At 41.9% G+C, this 12,810-nt stretch overlaps 1 long non-coding RNA gene and 3 other non-coding genes across 4 annotated transcripts; all 4 read left to right on the forward strand.

Moving 5' to 3' along the window:
• The first annotated feature begins 738 nt into the window (after nucleotides 1–738).
• trnap-ugg (transfer RNA proline (anticodon UGG)) lies at nucleotides 739–810 on the forward strand. Its single transcript has one exon. It is a non-coding gene; the product is annotated as a tRNA-Pro (tRNA).
• A 2,482-nt stretch (nucleotides 811–3,292) lies between these two features.
• Nucleotides 3,293–9,289, forward strand: LOC148680691 (uncharacterized). Its single transcript, XR_015943041.1, has 3 exons — nucleotides 3,293–3,528; nucleotides 4,006–4,079; nucleotides 7,235–9,289. It is a non-coding gene; the product is annotated as an uncharacterized LOC148680691 (long non-coding RNA).
• Nucleotides 3,451–3,522, forward strand: trnap-ggg (transfer RNA proline (anticodon GGG)). The gene has a single exon. It is a non-coding gene; the product is annotated as a tRNA-Pro (tRNA).
• A 1,923-nt stretch (nucleotides 9,290–11,212) lies between the features above and the next one.
• On the forward strand, nucleotides 11,213–11,286 carry trnat-cgu (transfer RNA threonine (anticodon CGU)). The gene has a single exon. It is a non-coding gene; the product is annotated as a tRNA-Thr (tRNA).
• The last annotated feature ends 1,524 nt before the right edge of the window (nucleotides 11,287–12,810 follow it).

Here is a 12,810-nt window from a genome sequence, read left to right on the forward strand (position 1 = left end):
CGTTCATGCAATGAAAAATCCCAGATTCAAATTTCGGTTGAGCCCTTACAGTTGTCTGCTGTTTTGTAAGGTCGTTGTGGCTTACACAGAGGCCTTTTTTCTGAGAATGCCAGTTCGTCAGCAGATAGTGTTGCCATATAAAGTTGCTGTTTTGCAGTGGCTCGGTCGTCTAGGGGTATGATTCTCACTTAGGGTGCCCTTGATTCGTTAGGGAAAGTTTTCTGACTATCTGACGCCTTGTGAAATTCTCTCAATTTAGTGGTTCATTGGTCTATCTGTAAGATTCTCGCTTCGATTGCGAGAGGACCCGGATTCAATTCTCGGATGAGCCCTTGCAGGTGTACTGTGTTTTACAGGGCATTATATCTTTCGTAAAAACGTCTTTCAAAGAATTCCAATTTGTCAGCAGATAGTGTCGCCACATAAAATATTTCTTGCATAGTGGCTTGCTGGTCTAGGAGTATGATTCTCGTTCATGCCATGAGAAATCCTAGGTTCAAATTTCAGTTGAACCCTTACAGTTGTCTTTTGTTTTGTAAGGGCGTTGTGGCTTACACAGAGGCCTTTTTCTGAGAATGCTGGTTTGTCAGCAGATAGTGTTGCCATGTAAAGTTACTGTTTTGCAGTGGCTCGTTGGTCTAGGGGTATGATTCTGGCTTAGGGTGCCCTTGATTCGTCAGAGAAAGTTTTCTGACTATCTGATGCTTCTGACGCCATGTGAAATTATATCACAGTAGTGGCTCGTTGGTCTAGGGGTATGATTCTCGCTTTGGGTGTGAGAGGTCCCGGGTTCAAATCCCGGACGAGCCCTTGCAGGTGTCATGTGTTTTACAGGGCACTATGACTTTCATTAAAATGTCTTTCGAAGAATTCCAGTTTGTCAGCAGATAGTGTCGCCACATAAAACATTCCTTTGCATAGTGGCTTGCTGGTCTAGTAGTATGATTTTCGTTCATGCAATGAGAAATCCCAGATTCAGATTTGGGTTGAGCCCTTACACTTGTCTGCTGTTTTGTAAGGTTGTTGTGGCTTACACAGAGGCCTTTTTTCTGAGAATGCCAGTTTGTCAGCAGACAGTGTTGCCATATAAAGTTGCTGTTTTGCAGTGGCTCGGTGGTCTAGGGGTATGATACTCACTTAGAGTGCCCTTGATTCGTTAGAGAAAGATTTCTGACCATCTGACGTCTTGTGAAATTCTCTCAATTTAGTGGCTCATTGGTCTATGGGTATGATTCTCGCTTCGGTTGCGAGAGGACCTGGGTTCAGTTCCTGGATTAGCCCTTGCAGGTGTACTGTGTTTTACAGGGCATAATGTCTTTCGGAAAAACGTCTTTCAAAGATTTCCAATTTGTCAGCAGATAGTGTCGCCACATAAAATATTTCTTGCATAGTGGCTTGCTGTTCTAGGAGTTTGATTCTCGTTCATGCCATGAGAAATCCTAGGTTCAAATTTCAGTTGAACCCTTACAGTTGTCTGTTGTTTTGTAAGGGCGTTGTGGCTTACACAGAGGCCTTTTTTCTGAGAATGCCGGTTTGTCAGCAGATAGTGTTGCCATGTAAAGGGGCTGTTACAGTAGCTAGTTGGTTTAGGGGTATGATTCTCGCTTAGGGTGCCATTGATTCGTTAGAGAAAGTTTTCTGACTATCTGATGGTTCTGACGCCATGTGAAGTTTTATCAATGTAGTGGCTCGTTGGCCTAGGGGTTTTATTCTCGCTTTGGTTGAGAGAGGTCCCGGGTTCATATCCCGGATGAGCCCTTGCAGGTATCATGTGTTTTATAGGGCACTATGACTTTCATTAAAATGTCTTTCGAAGAATTCCAGTTTGTCAGCAGATAGTGTCGCCACATAAAACATTCCTTTGCATAGTGGCTTGCTGGTCTAGGCGTATGATTTTCGTTCATGCAATGAGAAATCCCAGATTCAGATTTCGGTTGAGCCCTTACACTTGTCTGCTGTTTTGTAAGGGCGTTGTGGCTTACACAGAGGCCTTTTTTCTGAGAATGCCAGTTTGTCAGCAGATAGTGTCGCCACATTATGGCTTTCATAAAAAACGTTTTTTGAAGAATTCCAGTTTGTCAGCAGATAGTGTCGGCACATAAAGCATTCCTTTGCATAGTGGTTTGGTTGTCTAGGACTATGATTCTCGTTCATGCCGTGAGAAATCCCAGATTCAAATTTCGGTTGAGCCCTTACAGTTGTCCGCTGTTTTGTAAGGGCGTTGTGGCTTACACAGAGGCCTTTTTTCTGAGAATGCCAGTTCGTCAGCTGATAGTGTTGCCATATAAAGTTACTGTTTTGCAGTGGCTCGTTGGTCTAGGGGTATGATTCTCGCTTAGGGTGCCCTTGATTCGTTAGAGAAAGTTTTCTGACTATCTGATGCTTCTGACATCATGTGAAATGATTTCAACTTAGTGGCTCGTTGGTCTAGGGGTATGATTCTCGCTTTGGGTGTGAGAAGTCCCAGGTTCAAATCCTGGACGAGCCCTTACAGGTGTTATGTGTTTTACAGGGCACTATGTCTTTCATTAAAATGTCTTTCGAAGAATTCCAGTTTGTCAGCAGATAGTGTCGCCACATAAAACATTCCTTTGCATAGTGGCTTGCTGGTCTAGGAGTTTGATTCTCGTTCATGCCATGAGAAATCCTAGGTTCAAATTTCAGTTGAACCCTTACAGTTGTCTTTTGTTTTGTAAGGGCGTTGTGGCTTACACAGAGGCCTTTTTTCTGAGAATGCCGGTTTGTCAGCAGATAGTGTTGCCATGTAAAGTGGCTGTTTTGCAGTTGCTCGTTGGTCTACGGGCATAATTCTCGCATAAGGTGCGAGAGCTCCCGTTTTCAAATCCTGGACGAACCATTGCAGAAGTCCCGGGTCCAAATGAAGCAAAAGCCCTGCTTCAATGTTTGTTAGATAAGGATTTCTGACCATCTGTTGCTTCTGATGTCTTGTGAAATATTCAAACTTTTGTGGCTCGTTGGTCTAGGGGTATGAATCTCGCTTAGGGTGTGAGAGGTCCTGGGTTTAAATACCAGACGAGTTCTTGCAGTTATTCTGTTGTTTTACAGGGCATTATGGCTTTCATAAAAAACGTTTTTCGAAGAATTCCAGTTTGTCAGCAGATAGTGTCGCCACATAAAACATTCCTTTGCATAGTGGCTTGCTGGTCTAGGAGTATGATTTTCGTTCATGCAATGAGAAATCCCAGATTCAAATTTCAGTTGAACCCTTACAGTTGTCTTTTGTTTTGTAAGGGCGTTGTGGCTTACACAGAGGCCTTTTTCTGAGAATGCTGGTTTGTCAGCAGATAGTGTTGCCATGTAAAGTTACTGTTTTGCAGTGGCTCGTTGGTCTAGGGGTATGATTCTGGCTTAGGGTGCCCTTGATTCGTCAGAGAAAGTTTTCTGACTATCTGATGCTTCTGACGCCATGTGAAATTTCATCATAGTAGTGGCTCGTTGGTCTAGGGGTATGATTCTTGCTTGGGGTGTGAGAGGTCCCGGGTTCAAGTCCCGGATGAGCCCTTGCAGGTGTCATGTGTTTTACAGGGCACTATGACTGTCATTAAAATGTCTTTCGAAGAATTCCAGTTTGTCAGCAGATAGTGTCGCCACATAAAACATTCCTTTGCATAGTGGCTTGCTGGTCTAGGCGTATGATTTTCGTTCATGCAATGAGAAATCCCAGATTCAGATTTCGGTTGAGCCCTTACATTTGTCTGCTGTTTTGTAAGGTCTACGGGCTTACACAGAGGCCTTTTTTCTGAGAATGCCAGTTCATCAGCAGATAGTTTTGCCATGTAAAGTGGCTGTTACAGTAGCTAGTTGGTTTAGGGGTATGATTCTCGCTTAGGGTGCCATTGATTCGTTAGAGAAAGTTTTCTGACAATCTGATGGTTCTGACGCCATGTGAAATTTTATCAATGTAGTGGCTCGTTGGCCTAGGGGTATGATTCTCGCTTTGGGTGAGAGAGGTCCCGGGTTCATATTCCGGATGAGCCCTTGCAGGTATCATGTGTTTTACAGGGCACTATGACTTTCATTAAAATGTCTTTAGAAGAATTCCAGTTTGTCAGCAGATAGTGTCGCCACATAAAACATTCCTTTGCATAGTGGCTTGCTGGTCTAGGCGTATGATTTTCGTTCATGCAATGAGAAATCCCAGATTCAGATTTCGGTTGAGCCCTTACACTTGTCTGCTGTTTTGTAAGGTTGTTGTGGCTTACACAGAGGCCTTTTTTCTGAGAATGCCAGTTTGTCAGCAGATAGTGTTGCCATATAAAGTTGCTGCTTTGCAGTGGCTCGGTGGTCTAGGGGTATGATTCTCACTTAGGGTGCCCTTGATTCGTTAGAGAAAGATTTCTGACCATCTGACGTGAATTGATCTGAATTTAGTGGCTCATTGGTCTATGGGTATGATTCTCGCTTCGGTTGAGAGAGGACCCGGGTTCAGTTCCTGGATTACCCCTTGCAGGTGTACTGTGTTTTACAGGGCATTATGTCTTTCATTAAAATGTCTTTCGAATATTTCCAATTTGTCAGCAGATAGTGTCGCCACATAAAATATTTCTTGCATAGTGGCTTGCTGTTCTAGGAGTTTGATTCTCGTTCATGCCATGAGAAATCCTAGGTTCAAATTTCAGTTGAACCCTTACAGTTGTCTTTTGTTTTGTAAGGCCGTTGTGGCTTACACAGAGGCCTTTTTTCTGAGAATGCCGGTTTGTCAGCAGATAGTGTTGCCATGTAAAGTGGCTGTTTTGCAGTTGCTCATTGGTCTACGGGCATAATTCTCGCTTAAGATGCGAGAGGTCTCGTTTTCAAATCCTGGACGAACCATTGCAGAAGTCCCGGGTCCAAATGAAGCAAAAGCCCTGCTTCATTGTTTGTTAGATAAGAATTTCTGACCATCTGTTGCTTCTGATGTCTTGTGAAATATTCAAGCTTTTGTGGCTCGTTGGTCTAGGGGTATGATTCTCGCTTAGGGTGTGAGAGGTCCCGGCTTGAAATCCCAGACGAGTTCTTGCAGTTATTCTGTTGTTTTACAGGGCATTATGGCTTTCATAAAAAACGTTTTTCGAAGAATTCCAGTTTGTCAGCAGATAGTGTCGCCACATAAAATATTTCTTGCATAGTGGCTTGCTGTTCTAGGAGTTTGATTCTCGTTCATGCCATGAGAAATCCTAGGTTCAAATTTCAGTTGAACCCTTACAGTTGTCTTGTTTTGTAAGGGCGTTGTGGCTTACACAGAGGCCTTTTTTCTGAGAATGCCGGTTTGTCAGCAGATAGTGTTGCCATGTAAAGTGGCTGTTTTGCAGTTGCTCGTTGGTCTACGGGCTTGATCCTCGCATAAGGTGCGAGTGGTCCCGTTTTCAAATCCTGGACGAACCATTGCAGAAGTCCTGGGTACAAATGAAGCAAAAGCCCTGCTTCAATGTTTGTTAGATAAGGATTTCTGACCATATGTTGCTTCAGATGTCTTGTGAAATATTCAAGCTTTTGTGGCTTGTTGGTCTAGGGGTATGATTCTCGCTTAGGGTGCGAGAGGTCCCGGGTTCAAATACCGGACCAGCCCTTGCAGTTATTTTGTTGTTTTACAGGGCATTATGGCTTTCATAAAAAACATTTTTCGAAGAATTCCAGTTTGTCAGCAGATAGTGTCGGCGCATAAAACATTCCTTTGCATAGTGGTTTGGTTGTCTAAGACTATTATTCTCGTTCATGCCGTGAGAAATCCCAGATTCAAATTTCGGTTGAGCCCTTACAGTTGTCTGCTGTTATGTAAGGGCGTTGTGGCTTACACAGAGGCCTTTTTTCTGAGAATGCCAGTTCGTCAGCTGATAGTGTTGCCATATAAAGTTACTGTTCTGCAGTGGCTCGTTGGTCTAGGGGTATTATTCTCGCTTCGGGTGTGAGAGGTCCTGGGTTAAATCCCGAACGAGCCCTTGCTGCTGTCATGTGATTTACAGGGCACTATGACTTTCATTAAAATGTCTTTCGAAGAATTCCAATTTGTCAGCTGATAGTGTTGCCATATATAGTTACTGTTTTGCAGTGGCACGTTGGTCTAGGGGTATGATTCTTGCTTCAGGTGCGAGAGGTCCTGTGGTCAAACCTTGGATGAGCCGTTGCAGGTGTCCAATGTTCTACAGGGCATTATATCTTTCGTAAAAATGTCTTTCGAAGAATTCCAGTTTGTCAGCAGATAGTATTGCCATGTAAAGTGGCAGTTTTACAGTAGCTCATTGGTCTAGGGGCTTGACTTGGCATAAGGTGCGAGAGGTCCCATTTTCAAATCCTGGACTAGCCCTTGTAGAAGTCCTGGGACCAAATGAAGCAAAAGCCCTGCTTCAATGTTTGTTAGATAAGGATTTCTGACCATTTGTTCCTTCTGATGTCTTGTGAAATAGTCAAGCTTATGTAGCTCGTTGTTCTAGGGGTATGATTCTTGCTTAGAGTGTGAAAAGTCCTGGTTTCAAATCCCAAAGAAGTCCCTACAGTTTCTCTATTGTTTCGCAGGGCATTATGGCTTTCATAAAAAACGTTTTTCGAAGAATTCCAGTTTGTCAGCAGATAGTGTCGGCACATAAAACATTCCTTTGCATAGTGGCTTGGTTGTCAAGGAGTATGATTCTCGTTCATGCCGTGAGAAATCCCAGATTCAAATTTCGGTTGAGCCCTTACAGTTGTCTGCTGTTTTGTAAGGGCTTTGTGGCTTACACAAAGGCCTTTTTTCTGAGAATGCCGGTTTGTCAGTAGATAGTTTTGCCATATAAAGTGGCTGTTACAGTAGCTAGTTGGTTTGGGGGTATGATTGTCATTTTAAGGTGCGAGAGGTCCGGCTTCAAATCCTGGACAAACCCTTGCAGAAGTCCTAGGTCCAAATGAAGCAAAAGCCCTGCTTTAATGTTTGTTAGATAAGGATTTCTGGTCCATCTGTTGCTTCTAATGTCTTGTGAAATAATCATGCTTTTGTGGCTCGTTGGTCTAGGCGTATGATTCTCGCTTAGGGTGCCCTTGATTAGATAGAGAAAGATTTCTGACTATCTGATGCTTCTGACGCCATGTGAAATCCTCTTAATTTAGTGGCTCATTGGTCTATGGGTATGATTCTCGCTTCGGTTGCGAGAAGACCCGGGTTCAATTACTGGATTAGCCCTTGCAGGTGCCCTGAGTTTTACAGGACATTATGTCTTTCATAAAAATGTCTTTCGAAGAATTCCAGTTTGTCAGCAGATAGTGTCGCCACATAAAACATTCCTTTGCATAGTGGCTTGCTGGTCTAGGAGTATGATTTTCGTTCATGCAATGAAAAATCCCAGATTCAAATTTCGGTTGAGCCCTTACAGTTGTCTGCTGTTTTGTAAGGTCGTTATGGCTTACACAGAGGCCTTTTTTTTGAGAATGCCAGTTTGTCAGCAGATAGTGTTGCCATATAAAGTTGCTGTTTTGCAGTGGCTCGTTGGTCTAGGGGTATGATTCTCACTTAGGGTGCCCTTGATTCGTTAGAGAAAGATTTCTGACTATCTGACACCTTGTGAAATTCTCCCAATTTAGTGGCTTGTTGGTCTATGGGTATGATTCTCGCTTCGGTTGCGAATGGTCTCAGGTTCAATTCCTGGACGAGCACTTGGAGGTGTCCTGTGTTTTACAGGGCATTATGTCTTTCGTACAAACGTCTTTCAAAGAATTCCAATTTGTCAGCAGATAGTGTTGCTACATAAATATTTCTTGCATAGTGGCTTGCTGGTCTAGGAGTATGATTCTCGTTCATGCCATGAGAAATCCTAGGTTCAAATTTCAGTTGAACCCTTACAGTTGTCTTTTGTTTTGTAAGGTCGTTGTGGCTTACACAGAGGCCTTTTTTCTGAGAATGCCGGTTGGTCAGCAGATAGTGTTGCCATCTAAAGTTGCTGTTTTGCAGTGGCTCGTTGGTATAGGGGCATGATTCTTGCTTCGGGTGCGAGAGGTCCTGTGTTCATATTCCAGACGAGCCATTGCAGTTGTCTAGTGTTTTACAGGGCATTATGTCTTTCGTAAAAATGTCTTTTGAAGAATTCCAATTTGTCAGCAGATAGTATTGCCATGTAAAGTGGCTGTTTTGCAGTAGCTTGTTGGTCTACGGGCTTGATTCTCGCATAAGGTGCGAGAGGTCCCGTTTTCAAATCCTGGACGAACCATTGTAGAAGTCCTGGGTCCAAATGAAGCAAAAGCCCTGCTTCAATGTTTGTTAGATAAGGATTTCTGACCATATGTTGCTTCTGAAGTCTTGTGAAATATTCAAGCTTTTGTGGTTTGTTGGTCTAGGGGTATGAATCTCGCTTAGGGTGCCCTTGATTCCCTTTAGAGAAAGATTTCTGACTATTTGATGCTTCTGACGCCATGTGAAATCCTAGCACTTTAGTGGCTCATTGGTCTAGGGGTGTGATTCTCGCTTCGGGTGTGAGAGGTCCCAGGTTCAAATACCGGATGAGACCTTGCAGGTGTCCTGCGTTTTACAGCACATTATGTCTTTCATAAAAATGTCTTTCGAAGAATTCCAGTTTGCCAGCATATAGTGTCGCCACAAAACATTACTTTGCATAGTGGCTTGCTTGTCTAGGAGTATGATTCTCGTTCATTCCGTGAGAAATAACAGGTTAAAATTTTGGTTGAGCCATTCAGCATATAGTGTTGCCCTGTAAAGTTGCTGTCTGAGAGAACTATGCTTTTAAGCCAGGGGTCACCAAACTTGTTCCTGGAGGTCTTAAAATGACAACCAAAGAGGTTGTTTACAGTTTTTTCCAGTTGTTTACACACATTTTCCGAAAGCATGTCTCATATTGTCAGAACTCTACACACAAATCACAAAACACACACACATTGGGCAAAACTCTTCAATTCTTCTGCAAAATAAAATTATAAGTTCAAAACAATGTGATTTCTTCTCAAAAAGGTATTTTGTTTTCAAATGACACACACAAGCCATCACATTAATAGATATTCATAAGATCAGTTGAACACTAATATGCTTAATGTAAAACACTATGACCACTTCTTCTCTATTCATCATAATGACTTTCTGTAAGCCTTCTTCTGTTCAGTGTTACACTTACTACAGACAGTACATAGACCTACAGAAGTGCATTGTAAAATTTTTCGAAAATTGTTTTAATACAAAACAAACAAATACCAAATATATTTTACTGTATTTTCCTCACAAAAACAGCGTACACAGTGTTCATCCCAACCAACACAAAGTTGCAGAAAATGTGGTCTACATATACCATCAACAGAAGTATTTACTAAATACAGTTACAGTAAAAAAAATAAATAAATAAAAAACAGCTATACTGCATTCTCTTTTCTGTATTGGTGTGGCCAAGCAGTGGGGCAAATGTCACCTTGCATGGCAAATCCAGCCACGAAAAGCATCAACTGCTATAGCTTGGAGAAGGGGTATACATGTGTTTGGATTTCGGTCATACACTTTTCATCTCCAGGCAGGAAAAAAATCCTCAATAGGTTTGAGGAATGGAGAATATGGAGGGGGAGATAAACAACTTAAAAACATGGGTGTGGAGTCAATAGGTTGTGAATCAGATGAGCTCTTAAATGTAACTCATTTTGTCGCACTATCCATTATGCCTCAAAGCTATACAGTTTTATAATTAATTTCGTTAATCTCTATAAAAAAAGCACACGCACCACCTGAACTAAGGCGCTGCTGGGATTTGAGCCCAGGATCTCCTGTTTACAAGGCATTTTGACCAGCTAAGATACAGCGCCACAAAAATTAATTGTAAGAGACATTTGCCCGATAACAAAAATCGAAGAAGAAATAAATACACAACAAAAACCAGCATGTCAGGATGCAGAAAATGCTGACAAGACGGACGTGGTCTTTTAGAGTCTGGATGATCATGTCTCAAACCTGACCGGTAACCTGGCCTCTGTTCAAGATCAAAGCAAAAAATGCATTATTTTATTTTTATTTAATCAACCCTTAATCATGTGTTAATTGTTTTTTGGAATATCCAGTTTCATTACATCCAAACCATCTGTCAGCTCGGAAAATGGAAATCATTTAATCTAAGATAATGGATAGCGCATTGGACTTCTTGGCTGTGAACTGAGTCATTTAAAGGTTTTGAGTTCAAGTCCCACCAGCGTTGCAAGCTTTGCCCTTTTTCTTCACTGACTTAGGAGTGGTGCATTTCCAACATTGTTGACATCTGTCCATCCTGTTCTGCTTTTTAATTTCATTGCGCAGTGCAGGCTCAGATACTAGGGGTACTCTACAATGAAGCCGATGACTTAATTGAGCTGTTTTAAATAAGGGAGATTAGAAAACGGTGTAGGGCCAAGTAAGCTTAAGGAATGACTCAAAGGCAACCTGTGGTTTTGGGCAAAAGTGTCTACCACCTATTGTTGAGATCACGCCTTTTGGAATCGTCGTACAAGAGCCTCTTTATGCATGTGCAAAGTAACTAAGTAGAAAGCATAGTAAATTTTGCTTTTCCCCCACTGTCTTAGATGAAACTGCGTTTGGAAGTATCGTATCCAGAGGTTTTTTCTTTTAGTGTTAAGACTAAGTTGGCCAGAGCACCTGTCTTGGGAACAGCAGGTCCTAGGTTCAAATCCAAATTGCACCTTTCCCTCAGATTTCCATTTTCCAAGCTGAATCTGGGTTTGGATGTAATGAAACTGGAGATTCCAAAAAACACCTGACACATGATTAAGGGTAGATTAAATAAAAATAAATTAATGCATTTTTTGCTTTGATCTTGAAAAGAGGCCAGGTTACTGGTCAGGTTTGAGACATAATCATCCGGACTCTAAAAGACCACGTCCATCTTGTCGGCATTTTCTGCATCCTGACATGCTGGTTTTTGTTGTGTATTGGTTTGTTCTTCTTCGTTTTTTGTTATCGGGCAAATGTCTCTTACGGTCATTCATTGTGGTGCTGTGGCTTAGCTGGTCGAAGCACCTCTCTTGTAAACAGGAGATCCTGGGCTTGAATGATCCTGGGCTAAATTGATCCAGGGCTAAATTGATCCAGGTGGTGAATGCGCTTGTTTTATAGAGCTTACCGGAATGCATAATAAAATTGTATAGCTTTGAGGCCTAATGAATAGTGCGACAAATAGACTTAAACAACCTCTTTGATTGCCATTTTAGACTTGCTGTCTTTTTTTAGTCTCTGTGTGCAAAACCGTCTTGCCTTCTTTTCAGCTTTGGTGCTGTGGCTTAATTGGTCAAAGCGCCTGTCTCGTAAACAGGAGATCCTGGGTTCAAGTCCCAGCAATGCCTAATGTACATGTGCCAGCGTTGCTTTTTATTAAGAGTTACGAGTGTTTACGCAGCGGGATGTTTAGCAGTCGGTTTCTAAACAAAACTCAAATCCTTAAGAACGCTACACATTTAAGAGGACTTTGGACGATGGCTTTATATAGCATAATGTGGTAATGCCTAACCAATTGGACTTTAATATTTCAAGTCCAGACATTCCCACATGCAGCGCTACCATTGTTAGTTTTTTTTTTTTTCTTTTTTCGATTAAACAATTAGCCCTTGTCAACATCGTTTGACCCTGTGGCTTAGTTGGTCAAAGCGCCTGTCTAGTAAACAGGAGATCCTGAGTTCAAATCCCAGCTGTACTTTGTCTGCAGTTGGCTGTTCTTTCTTAGGAGCTAGAGAGTCCCAAAAAGTGCTTTTTGGTGCAATGGATAGCGCATTGGACCTCTAGGCTGTGAGCTGAGCCATTCAAAGGTTGTAGGTTCGAGTCCCACAAGAGTGTCAAGCTTTGACCCTTTTCTTCACTGACTTAAGGTGTGGTGCGTTTCTAACATTTTAGGCATCTGTCCATCCCGTTTTGCTTCTTTCTTTCATTGCGCAGTGCAGGCTCAGATACTAGGGGTACTCTACAATAAAGCCGATGACTTAATTGAGCTGTTTTAAATAAGGAAGATTATAAAACGGTGCAAGGCCGAGTGGACTTAAGGAATTACTCGAAGGCAACCTGTGGTTTAGGGCAAAAGTGACCGCCACCTATTGTTAAGATCACACCTTTTGGATTTGTCATACAAGAGCCTCTTTATGCATGTGCAAAGTAACTGAGTTGAAAGCATAGTAAATTTTGCTTCCCCCCACTGTCTTAGATGAAACTGCATTTGGAAGTATCGTATGCACAGTTTTTTTCTTTTAGTGTTAAGACTAACGGCTAACCGCAAGCGCCAGCAGCGCGTGTTTTTTCGGCGTCCATGTTAACAGATTAGAGCTTTCATACTGCACGCAACAGCAGCGCGTCAAAGCGAGGCGTGAGTGTCGCTGAAGCAGCAGTGCAGCGATAGTTTTGGCGCCGGGTCTATTTTTGACGCGCTGCTCACGCTCAATTAAAGTGACAGTGCATTGATAATGACCAAAACACAATGAATGACAGTAAAAAAGTAGCAATTGTACCCAATAAATGCCTTAATAATGTCAACTGATTTATATATAGTCAGTTGTAACCCAGGTTACTAGTGGGTATTACACAGCAATAGAGCAAATAGAAACACCCTTATAAATATGAAAAAAAAAACATTGGCAGAATACTCGATTAAATAATATATATTAAAATTATTTATTTATATAAATAATTCATAATCGAGTATTAAACAGCATTCAAGGGAATAGTGCTTTAGAATAACATCATCGTGCCTTACACTATAGCAGATCAGATTTACAAACAATAACAAATCTCTCTTGTCTGTTAGCTTGTGTTTACTGTTGCCATGGTGATTCAGTGTTCGCAAGGGAATGCAGAGATGTAAGTTTTTTAATTAATAACAGTAG

This window comes from Danio rerio, chromosome 4 (assembly GCF_052040795.2).
Source record: "Danio rerio strain M-AB ecotype USA chromosome 4, GRCz13ab, whole genome shotgun sequence".
Lineage (NCBI taxonomy): Eukaryota > Metazoa > Chordata > Actinopteri > Cypriniformes > Danionidae > Danio > Danio rerio.